The following is a 12,291-nucleotide window of genomic DNA, read 5'->3' on the forward strand; positions in this document are numbered from 1 at the left end:
GCATTAAAATGGTGAGCTTTATGGTATGTGCATTTTATCTCAATTTAAAAACCATAGTTGAGCATTGGGAAAAGAAATCTGGGAAAGGGTACAGGCAGGTGGGGGTTCTGGGCTTTCTGAAACCCCTGAGAGGAGATGACCAGCTAGCTACTCTCCAACTCTGCCAGCACTGCAGTGGGGGCCTTGCTGAAAGACAAGGTCCATGCAGGAGACTGGAGCCTCTTCCTCCGGGGCTCTCGGGTTTGCCAGGAACTCAGTTATCACTCCAGCCACTGCAGCAAAGCCAGTGTGGTGAACTCGGGGAACTCACTGAGTCTGCAGCGCTCAACCCCATGGCTGATTGCCAGAAATGTCCGCTTGCAATGTAGATAAGCCTGAAATTGCCAGTGCTGACCCTAGTGTTACTCGAGGTCCCCAAGATGCCATGCCTGCCTTTCCCTGGACAGACTTCCAGAACTGTCCTCCTCTTCCCCTCCATCTAGATTGACTTCCTCCACCACGAGGGCTCCTGACCTCTGCATGGCTCTGGTTGGCCCATCCCTCTCACCTCAGGGCTAGACACTGAGGATATGAAGCCAAGGATTAAAGCTAGTGAAAGCCACGGGGCGAGCGCAAGGCCTGAGCTTAAGGTTAATTTCCTGTCTCTGCAAAGGCCAGGCACTTAGTCCAAATGGGCAGTCAGGAGAGGAGAGTCAGCCAGGAGGGGATGGGGAGCAGTGGAAGCCCAGATGGCCACCCCAGAAGAGCGAGCAACCATCCCCAGCTTGTGCGAGGTCCCTGAGACGTGAAACCACCACTGATCTCCTGTCCCAGAGGTATGAGGAGGCAGCTGGGGTTGGAGGAAAAATTCTGGAAGGCGTGGGGAGGGCCCTGTCTTCAGCCCCTTCTACCTTCCTGCGCCCGGCACCTCCTGCACCTCTCAGTGACTGCTAAGAAATTCGATCTATGCTGTCTTACAGCAGAAGTCACAGACACTGCTGTGTTTTAAAGGGGTGTTTTAAAGACTACAAAGACCCCAACTGGAGAGAAGCTGCTGTCCCCATCCCACCCTACCCAGCCCAGCTGATAGTTCTTCCAGCTGAATTAAATGAGATATTACAATTAAGTGACGTGCAGAACAGAAAGCTCATTTTTCTCCCCACAGTTGACTGGCAGTGGCCTGGGGGGATGATGACAGTCATTTGTGGTGCAATTCTTTTGCTCATGGGAGGCAGCTGGCAACCCAGGAGGGTCTGTGAGCATCCGAGTTTTCCTCCGGTGTGCCGCAGTGGAGCGGTAATCACCTTCCCTCCTAGGCCCAGGCAGCTGGGGGCCTCCAGGCAGCCAGGCTTGCTCCTCCCCTCCGATCCCAGCACCCATTCTGTGCACACAGCCACCCTGCCTGGTGTCTTTATAGCTGAGAGACAAAAGGACGGGGCTCCTGGCTGCAGTGTTTCAGCAATCTTTAGTAAGTGGTTGGCTGCAGTGTTCTTGAGTCACCCCTAGTCAGAGGTGGCACTTTGATCTTCTACACGCACTTATCCATGTTGGGGGGAGGGCCAGCTGTGACCCACCAGTGGCCAGATGGTCACCCCTGCCTCTCAAGGGGCTGCCAGGCACCAGGTTCTAGTGGGTGACTTGGCACTGCAGGTTTGTTTAAATAATTTTCAGTTTTCAGGAAAGGTAGGAATTGGATATCGTTTGGGGACAGGATTGTGGAGGTGGGGAAGATGCAAATTCTAAGCCTGGCTGGCTACGCTCGAATTCTGGACCCATACTATACCCAGCCGGGAACTCTGGCAATTAGTTAGCTCCCTACTCAATCCCTGCCTCAGTATTGTCAGCTGTGAATGGGGCAGTGGCTGGTCTCACCTTTGCTTCTAGGAGTAAATGGGTTCATTGGCGTCTGGCACACAGTAAGCACTCAATAAATGCTCACAACCACTGGTCGTGAGCCAGTGGTTCTATTTCCAGACACTGCTCATAAACAATGACGTTTTTGCCCCCGTGTTAACCCAGTGACATAGGTACTGTTGTGCCTGCTTTCCAGATGTGACGCACAGAGAATTTAGGTGACTTTCTCAAGGTCACTCACTGATTTGTTTTTTGATTCAGAAGGGTTTAATTTTTTATTCTAGAGTAGCTCAAGTATAGAAAGCGACAGAGAACACTTAAACACACCCCTGCATGTGGGCTTTTGCCATGTCAGACCCTGTCTCTCCTTGCCCACCTACCTTTCTCTCCCCTTTCTGGAATCCAGCCCTCATTCCGAGCTCCTGGGTGTCCCTCTCAGGCAGTCCCCCCGGTGTCTGTGACCTATGTCAGCCACACCTCTCTTCTCCCACCAGTGCCACACGGTTTCTGTGTGGAGACTGCAGGTCTTGCTCTTGCATTCTGGCCGCTGAGTGTTTCCCCAGCAAAGTAACCGCCAGGTTGTGTCTGTGAAAACCCCATGCCCACCTCTCCCATATACTCAGGAGCAACCCGAGATAGGGGCCTTTTGCTTTTCTTTTTCTTTTTTTTTTTTTTTTCTTGCAACACTGGAGTTTGAATTCAGGGCTTTGCACTTGCTAGCAAGCTCTCTGCCACTTGAGCCACACCTCTGTCAGATAGTCGTGTTTTTGCCCAGGACCAACCTGGGCCACAATTCCCCATGCCCCATACGCCACCACATCAGCTTATTGATTGAGACTGGGTCTGGCTAACTGCCCTCCCACCACCTACCCCTGGGCTGGCCTCAAACCTCAATTTCCTTGATCTCCACCTCCTGCATGGCTGCGGTTTCAGGTCTGAGCCACCACACCTGGCCTGATATGGCCCTTAAGGTGACATTGCTTGTCCCTGGGGACCTGAGAGCTACTCCTTCCATTCCAGGGGCAGGAACAGAGTTCCAGCTACCATGGCCTTAACCATCTAGCCAGGACCAGTACTTCCACTTTTGCCAGTCCACAACACGGGTAGATCCTCCTCACAGTGAGTTCATTAAATGCCTATCAGTCCTGTGGCTGACCAGTCACCAAGTAACAAAGCAGGAGCAGGAGCCTGAGCCCAGGTAGGAGAGTCCAGAGGGATCCATCTTGGCCATTGCATCCCCACGGTGCTAACCAAGCCCTGATCTACACGGTCAGCACTTGCAGATCTGCTCCCATCAGCAGACATCTGGCTGTGACTCCATTCTGTATCCCTGAATGTGTGCAGTCCAGGGCGGCAGCCAGCAGCCACCAGCCACCGATCTGATCAAAATGGACCTTAACTGTAAAATACACACCCGCTTTAGAGCAAAAAAGAATGTAAACTATCTTATTAATCATTTTTATGTGGGATGACATGTTGAAATAATTTTTGGATAAAACAGGTTAAACAAAAGATGTTCTTACAATGGCTTTCACCTGCTTCTTTTTACTTGTCTTAATGTGATCACCAGCAAATCACAAATAGTACCTGCAGCTTGAGTTAGAATTCTGTTGCCCAAGCCTTGCCAGCCTAGTCCTCAAGGAAAACTCCACAGATGATGGATGGATGAGTGGTGGACAGATGGATGACTAGACAGACAGACAAACAGATGTGCAAGTGACCAGACACTGAGAACAGAAGTGCAGTGCATCCGAGGTCTGGCTGGTCCATCTCTCAGACTGCTATGGCTGGCCCTTTGAGGGCTCTGGCATCCAATTCCTTCCCCCACCCTAGGGAAGCTGGGAGTGTCCTGGGGAACCTCCAGGCCCCCTGGGGTCTGGTGAGTGCTCCCAAGCACTCAGTGGTACATGTGACTCCCCCACCTACTGGCACTGCCTCCTGTGAACCCACCCAGAGCTCACAGTGGCCACACCATTCTGGGGAGGGCTAAAAGCCAGTGGCCAGGAGTTCTTGGGCCACTGCAGAATGCCAGCACAGTGCCCAGGCCGTGTGGGCAGAGCCCGCACGCCACTGCGTCTGTTTTGATGCCCGGAGATAGGTTGACTTTGACACTGCCAAGTCGTGGTGAGCCAGGCGGCTCTCACAAAGAGCTGCCTGCTGCCAGCTTGTAGCACCCCAATTTGCCTGAAATGCAAATTTCAGCTTTGGAAAGAAAATGCTTTTCACCCCAGTTGAGCCTGTCCCATAAAAAAAGTGCTTACCACGTATTCGTGGGTTTAAGAGGGAGCTGTCTCACAGAGGCATGTGTCCTCTTCCCTATGACAAATGGTGACTACTAGGTTCGAGACTGGGCTGGCACACTGGGACAGCCACATGGGACAGAGCACAGGACTGCCAGCTCCTCCTCTCCTGTTCCCTGCAGCCACAGTCAGGGTTTGGCAGGTCTTCCTTTCCCAGCTCTCCTCTGCCCTCCTCTGGTGCCAGACTCCTCATCACGGGCTTCTTCGGCATCAGGGGGGTGGCCTCACCTCCTCCCTGAGCGCTCTCACCCACAGCCTGCTGGGATCCCCCAAACGTGCGTCTGCCTCCTGGGCAGAAAGGCCTCATTTACTCAGGACATGTACAGTGAGCTGGAGTGCAGGGGAGCCCCTGCCAGCCCTGCGTGGTCTGTGGATGGAGTCTCTCCACCCTCTGCTGCTTTCTGGTTCTCTGTTGAGATGCAGACAGGTGAGGATGTGCCAGGGAACAGATGACATTGCTATCCTTCAAGGGTACTTGGGTATATGAACAGGAATACCCATTCGATAGCACTGGTTAGGGAACAGTTTTTAAATAATGCTTAGTCCTGCATTTGTAATCACAGTGGTCTGCAGAAGCTTCCAGAGCTAAGTCACTTTATGCCACACATAAGCAGCCACAGACACACCTCTCCTCCCTTTCTGGTGAGTGAGGGGCAGTTGCGTGCTGGTCTGCACCTGCTGTCTCCCTTGGATCTTCCACATGGGGATATAAAGAGCGCTGTCTCCTTCCCTCCCTCTTTCCTCTCTTCCCTCCCTCCCTTCTTCTTCCCTTCCCTCCCTTTCTCTCCTTTTCTCCCTTCCTTCCCTCCCTTCCTTTCCTCCCTCCCTTTTCTTCCCCCCTTCCTTTCATCCTTCCTTCCTTCCCTCCTTTCTTTCTTTCTTTTTCTTTCCTTCCTTCCTTCCTCTCCTTCCTTCCTTCCTTTTTCCTCCCCCCTCCCTCCCTCCCTCCCTCCCTCTCTCTCTCTCTCTTTCTTTCTTTCTTTCGTGTGTGTATGGTATTAGAGTTTGGACTCAGGGCCTCCCACTTGCTAGGCCAGCCCTCTACTACTTGAGCCATACACCTACCCTTTTTGCTTTAGCTATTTTTCTAATAGAGTCCATGTTTTTGCCCAGGCCAGCCTAGCTTAATCCTCCTATTTATGCTTCCTGCATAGCTTGGGTGAGCTGGGGTGACACACTTCATTGGTTGAGATGGGATATCATGAACTTTTTGCCTTGATCCCTGATCCCCCTGATCCCTGCCTCCCCAGTAGCTGGAATTACAGGTGTGAGCCACCTTGCCCAGCCTTATTTTTGAGTTCTAAGAGTTCCTTTTTCTTCTGGGTACAAGTCCTTGGTTGGTGCAAGTGTCTTCTAGCTCGTCTTCACGTCTTCTTTGTGGTGTCTTTTAAAGGTTTCATCTTGAGGAAGTGCTCTCAGTTCTCATGACTTTGCATCAATTATAAGACACTACTTTTTCTGTGGGGTGCATCGGCTTGAGCTCTCTTGAGGCTGTTTTCTGTGATCTCTTTCACACCTTGTGTCCTCAAACCATGATCCTCCTGAGTAGCCGGGATTAAGGCGTGAGCCACCACTCCCAGCTTTGTCATTCTTTCCTATGGCTGTGGGGCAGTGTTTAGGCTGTTTGGTTGGTTTATTTCTCAGCTCCGGAACACCTCTGGAGAGTTCACCCACCCAGGCACCATCCATCTGTGCATCCCCCCACCCCTCACTTTCTGCCTCCAGCCTCACCCCCAATCCGCCCTCCCTAGAGGCACATAAAGTCTTTCCAGGCTGCCTCTCTGCACAGGGCTGCCCCACTGCAAAATCCAGACTCCAGAGCATGGTCTGCTGCTCTAGCCCTGCTCACCTCAGTCATGGCTCATGCTACCCAGGCCCTCAGATCCACCTGCCAGGGCCCCTCACAGGCTGATCCTGTCATCACTGCCACCCTTCCAGACTTACCCTCCTTCCTTAACCCAGAACCTGGCTGCCTGCTCCTCCCACCCCTCAGCTTTGCTTCCCTATTCCCATCACTCTTGCCTCACGCACTGCAACCCTGCTGGGTGTGGGCTCCAGGAGGCAGAGGGCCTGCCTGGGCACTTAGAGATGTGCAGGGAGTCGCGTGTGGAGCGAAGGAGAGCGGGAAAGAGCGCCCGGCCACTCTACTTTCCTTCACTGTCCCATGTGAGGCTGGGAATTTGAGACTTGACTCCTGATCCCACGGGTGGCCTGGGCAGGGGGCAGCTGGTCTCCCATCAGAGCCTGGCTCTGTCTGTGAGATGGGACACCTGCAGGGGCCCGGGCTTTATCTTCTCCTCCCTGCTCTGCCCTTCGCAGCTCGGCCCCTCCCTGTCACAGAAACTTCTGCTTCTCACCTTCTTCCTCTTTCACACCCTCTTCCCATTCTTGTTCAGCACCCCCTTTCGTCCTCCCTGCAGGCGGACCAGTCCCCCGCCCCCAGGCTTCGGCTTTTCCTCTCCTCCTGTTGCATCCAGCTTTCAGGGATACTGGGGGGCTCTTGGTACCCCAGAGCCCAAGAGGTCACTGTCCCAGCTAGAGGCGGCTGCCTGGGCATCTGTGAGTGATTTGGTCACTTCCCTGGATGAAGCACTTCTGCCTGCCTCGGCTTTGTGGCCACCCCTGCAGGTGTCACCATGGCGTCATTGTCATCAGATTACAACTTTATTGAGGAGTAATTTTCAGACCTAGAAATTCACCTCTTTTAAGTACATCATTCTAAATTTTTAGTCAATTTACAGATTGCTCTGCCCATTTGAAGTCCTTCCTGTCCCCAGCCCCTGATGACCACTAACCCACCTTCTGTCTCTGTGGATCTGCCTGTTCTGGACATTTTTTATCAGGGGAATCACATGTTGGGTGGCCTTTTGTGCTTGGATTCTTTCACTGAGCTTGTGGGTGTTTTGCTTTATTTAGTTAGTTAATAAGTTATCTAATTAGTTTTTGAGACAGGAACTTGCTATGTAGCCCAGACTGGCCTCAAACTCACAATCCTCCAGGCCCTGCCTCCCATCTACTGGGATTACAGGTGAGTGCCACTAAGCAGGGCTGAGCATGACGTTTTTGAGGTCTTTCTACAATGCAGCATGCATAGCACTGGCCTCCTTTCTATGGCTGAATAATATTCCACAGTGTGGATGGATCACTGTGAGCAGTGCTACTGTGCACATGTGTGTTCTCATGGGTGGGTCTCAGTGGAACTGACAGTTCCTCTGAGAAATAAATGTTTGACTTTTTAAGAATCTGCGAAACTATTTTCCAAAGAGGCTGGATCACAGTCCCAGCAGCAGAGGAGGAGCTTTTCTACCTCCTTGCTGATCCTTTTTAGTTACAGTTATTTTAGTTCAAGCGAAGTGGCAACTCATCGTGGTTTCGATTCAGATTTCTTTAATGGCAATGGTGTGGAATGTTTTTCATGGGCTTGTGGAATATTTGAATATCTTCTTTGTTGAGAAATAGACCCGACTCTTTTGCCAAATTGTTTTTGTTTTCTGTTGTTTGTTTTGGTTTTGTTCTTCTGGTGCTGGGGATGGGACCCAGGGCCTGTGCAGTTAACATGAGCTCTGACACTGAAGGCCCATCTGCCTAGTCTTTAATTGGGTTATTTGCCTTGTTTTACAGGGTTTTGTTTGTTTGTTTTGTTTTGTGGTTAAGGTGGTTGGACCTCAGAATCTTATACTTGTCAGCCATGTGTTCTACCACTTGGGCCACACCCCAACCCCAAATAGGGTCTTGTGTTTATACCTGGGCCAGACTGGACCTTGCCCATACTATTTATGCTTCCTCCTGTGGCTGAAATGATAGACATCATCGCCACACCCAGCTTTATTGGTTGAGATGGGGTCTTGGGAAAATTTTGCCTGACTGACCTGAACTGTGATATCCCTGATCGCTTCTCCTAGCTAGTAGGGGCAGTAGTTAGTGTGAGCCACTGTGCCCAGCCTTGTTCCTGAGTTCTAAGAGCTCCTTTTATGTTCTGGTTACAAGCCCTTGGTTGGTATGTGAGATGCAAGTGGCTTCTTCTAGCCTGCATGTCGTCTTCATGTCTTCTTTGTGGTGTCTTCTGAAGGTTTTGTTTTAAGGAAGTGCTTTTGGTCCTTGTGACCTCACATCTGTTGCTGCTTTTTCTATGGGGAACCTGTTTTCTGTGGTCCCTTTTGCACCAGTGTCCCTGATCTCCAGTGTATGTGACGCTCATCAATAGTGTACATTAAGAGGCAGCATGGTGAGTGTTCCTGACCAGTGGGTGACCAGGAGCCCAGGCCATCACCCACTCGCCTAAGAGCTGCTTGACACATCTGTCACCTCGTCCACAAAAGAGGTGAAAACAGCATGGCCAGAGAAGTCTATGCAAGTTGGTGTCTGCCCAACCTGGTACCAGTGCAGCCCAAAGCAGAGGCTGGCTCTGATCCCTGGTACTCAGTCTGGTCTGACAGTGAACTTGGCTCCCTGTTATTTTCATCCTCACCATGGTCGCTGAGCTGGTCCCGCTCACCCTGCTTCCCTGTATGTCAGAGAGAAAAACCAAGACTTGGGAGTTCAAGCTACTTCCCCATGATGCCACATACCATGAGGGGTCTGCAAGGGTTTCTTGAGGCTCCATCCCTAATCTCAGAGCCAGCCCAGATGGAAATGAACCTCGCTCCTCACATCCCAACCAAGGGCTTATAACCAGAACATAAAAGGATGAGGGATAAAGAAGGTTCCACCATCTTAACCTAGCTCCACACTCCGTGGATGGTTGTTGAATATGAAACTGAATTCCACAGATGTGCCACGAGTGGGGAGGAGACTATGGGAGTTATGAATAGAAACATGGTCTCCCAAAGAGTCATGCCTCCCGCCTCCCACCCCACCCGAATCCCTCCAAAGTGGGCATGAGTGGGTGGTGCTCCAGGGCACAGGAGGCTGAGCCACAGTGGCCAGGAAGACTGGCTTCTCATAGCTCAGATCTGCCACTGCTGAAGATTGAGGGTGTGGGGTCAGAGCCCCTCCTGCCTACCGGCCACCTCAGGCTCCAATGACATGGGCCCCACTTGGTCCTGCTGAGCTTGGGCCTGTCCTGAAAGTGTCCATGGTCACCACGGCTGCCTTGGGCACCTGTGGTTCTGTGTGGCCCCTGCTTCCTCATCTAGCCACCACTTCTTTCAGCTGCCATGTCTCCACGTTACAGCACTGGCAACAAGAGGGGGCCATGCAGACAGGACCAGTCCCTGCCCACTAGTTCTGGGCATAGAAATAGGGCTGCTCTCCCTGGCTCCCAGCAGCCCACTTGTGTGGCATTTGTCAAATAGTTCCTTTGGGCTCTGGCATCTGCCTCTTCACTGAAAACGCATCGGCCACCAGACTCTGGAGACTTCTGTCCTTCATTCCCTCCCTCACACCTCCACTTGATGTGTCTAGGCCCTGAGGATTAACCCGTTGAAGGGACAGACAGGCCTTCACCAGGGAACCTCTGGGGACAGGTTGAGTATAAAATTTGGCTCCAAACTGGGAAGAGGACACTTGCTCAGAGCTCCAACGGTAAGAGGGGTGGAGGGAAGGAAGGACATTTCCAGAGGAAGACGACAGTCTACAACTCTGGCTCCTGTGCACCCTCTTGGTACTGACCAGAACCTTCTTTTTCTTGTCTACCCTCTAGCCACTCCTGCCCCACCCTTCATGAACTCCCATTGCTTTTCTTTCTCTCCTGGCAGTTAGACTGTAATGACCGCCAGGGGCAGGTTGACCTGACACAGGGTAGGTACTCTGGAAGTGCTTGGAACTTGTGCCACTGTGCACCAGAAGTTGCTTCCCAGGTGGTTAATCTGAAGGACAGGACCAACTGTGGCTATAACTGTGTCCCTCCCACTGCCTCAGCAGACCCCAGGGGTCCCAGGGCTCAGACGATTTGGGGACAGGTGTCAGGAGCCTGACTTTACAGCCCCTGCCAAGACCATGCCTGAGGACTCCCAGCTGGTGATTCTGAGCAGAGGCAGATGGGTGGCCCTGGCCTGGCCTCCAGCCCTGGTCTCCAATCCTCTCTGCAGCTATTTCCTGCTGGAAGGGGGAGCATGGTGAGGCTGCAAAGCCCACTCTCCTCCCAGAGCTCAGGTCCCTACCTTAATACCAGTCCCCGCTCCTCAGAGCAGACTTCTTATCTGGCTGCCAGGACTGTGATATTCAGGTGGGCTCTGGGTACTAGACTCAGTTCTCTTTCACAGCAGGAGTTACTGCAACCCGCCCCTCATGGGCATCACAGCCTGTGCCAGAGAAAGCAAAACTAAACAGCAGGAAGCCGTGAAGGACGGGGTGGATTAAAGTGCTAGACGGTGGACAAGAAAAAGACAGAAAGTTCTGGGTCAGGATTGAGCACAAGGAAAGCAAAAGGAGCCAGAGTTGCAGGGCTGTTACCCTTCTCCAGAAATGTCCCTTCTTTCCCTTCTCTCTGTTTCTTTCGCTGTTGGAGCTCTGAGCAAGTGTCCTTTTGCCAGTTTGGAGCTGTATCCTTTACTCAACCTGTCCCCACCGTTTCCCTGGCGAAGGCCTGTCTGTCCTAGCAAGTCAGCCCTTGAGGCCTGGCTGCATCAACAGATGCTCAAGGCTGAGTGGACATGTGCTAGAAGGACGGAGGGTCCCAAGCCTGGGCTGTGTGGACCAACTAAGTCAGAGCCCCTGGGGCTGTCAGGCCGGGGTGGGGAAGAGTGTCAGTTACTCTTGAGCCCCCGATGATTCAGGCAAGCCGTCCGGACTGGAGACTACTAGAAACTACACAAGGGTTCTCAACCAAGAGCTGAGATGGTTTTGGCTGTCACACTTTGGGGGACAGTGCTAGCAGGTAGAGGCCAGGGTCAGTGCTCAGCATCCCACAGTGGGCAGGATGCCCACTGCAGAGGAGGGTGGGGCCCAAAAGTGAAGTGGGGCCACAGGGAGAAGTCATGGTCCTGAGGTGAAAACCCAAGTCCTCAGAGGCCCTGGGAGGAAGCAGATTAACTGGACTCTGCCTTCTATCGCAGTTCAGGCAGGTGACAAGATGCAAATTCCTGCCTCCTCTCTGTAGTGCACCCCTCCCTCACAGTGCCTGGTGGTTACCTTTCTTTAGGCATATGAGAGTCCAGCACCAGAGCCAGCAGTAAGAAAGCTCCACTCACTCACCAGGTAGGTGACCTGTGGCCTCCCTAAGCCGAAGGTCCCACAGCTGGGAAAAGAAAAAATAACCATCATCCTCAGAGGGTTGTCATGAGTAGGGGATGACATCGGAGCTGCTTGCGTAGTTGGCACTCGGTCAGCACCTGTGGAAATGACCATGTTCCCATTTCTTGGGGAATCTGAAGCCCAGGGACAGGCCGACTTCCACTGAGCATTTGGTTTGCGCAAAGCTTCTGTCCTGTCCTTCTCCACCCACCCAGAGTCCATCTCCCTCCTCACCACTAGAGGACACAGTTGGAGCCACTCTGTCACATAGTTCCCTCAGGGAAGAACCTGGACACAGGACTCAGGAAGCCAGAATTGGCTCCTTGGCACCTGTGGGAGGTGATACCATTCATGGGGAGCTGTCAGCTCCTCAAGGGGGTTGGGCACCAGGGAGCCCTGGAGAAAGGCGAAAGGCAGGGACTAGCAGTTTATGGGGAGGTAAATACTCAGATATGGGCACAAATGTGAAAGGGTGCCTGGCCCTGAAAGGGCAGGGACTGGGAACTGGGAAATACCATGCTTGGGGGTGTGTCAGGACCCGAGGGCAGGCACCAGGATGGTCTTAAGCAGACTTGTCAGGTTATTCTGGCTCCTGTGCCTCTCCAAGGGCCTAGCATGCAGCAGGGGTATAATGTCTGCCCATGAATACCCACATCTGGCCAGATGAACCCTAACCCCCCTCCTGCATCTGAGCTCTTCCTCATACAGGTCTCTCTGGGGGCAGCTGAGCTGTAGGTCCCATCTTGTCCCTGGAGGGTGAGGACAGTGGAAGGAAAGTCCTGCCCACCCTTGCCCCCTTCTGTTTGTTGGGGGGGGAGGGGTGATACATTTTTCCTGTCACTTTGAACTTGACGGAGTCAGGGACCCAAAAAGATGGCTGTGCTTTTAGGACTGACTCACAGCAAGGACACATGGCTAGGAGGCTTGGCATTCCCCCACAGGAATGTCACTTTCCTACTCGGGGACTCAGTTTCCCCTTCTAAGC

The sequence above is a fragment of the Castor canadensis genome, chromosome 15 (assembly GCF_047511655.1).
Source record: "Castor canadensis chromosome 15, mCasCan1.hap1v2, whole genome shotgun sequence".
Classification (NCBI taxonomy): Eukaryota; Metazoa; Chordata; class Mammalia; order Rodentia; family Castoridae; genus Castor; species Castor canadensis.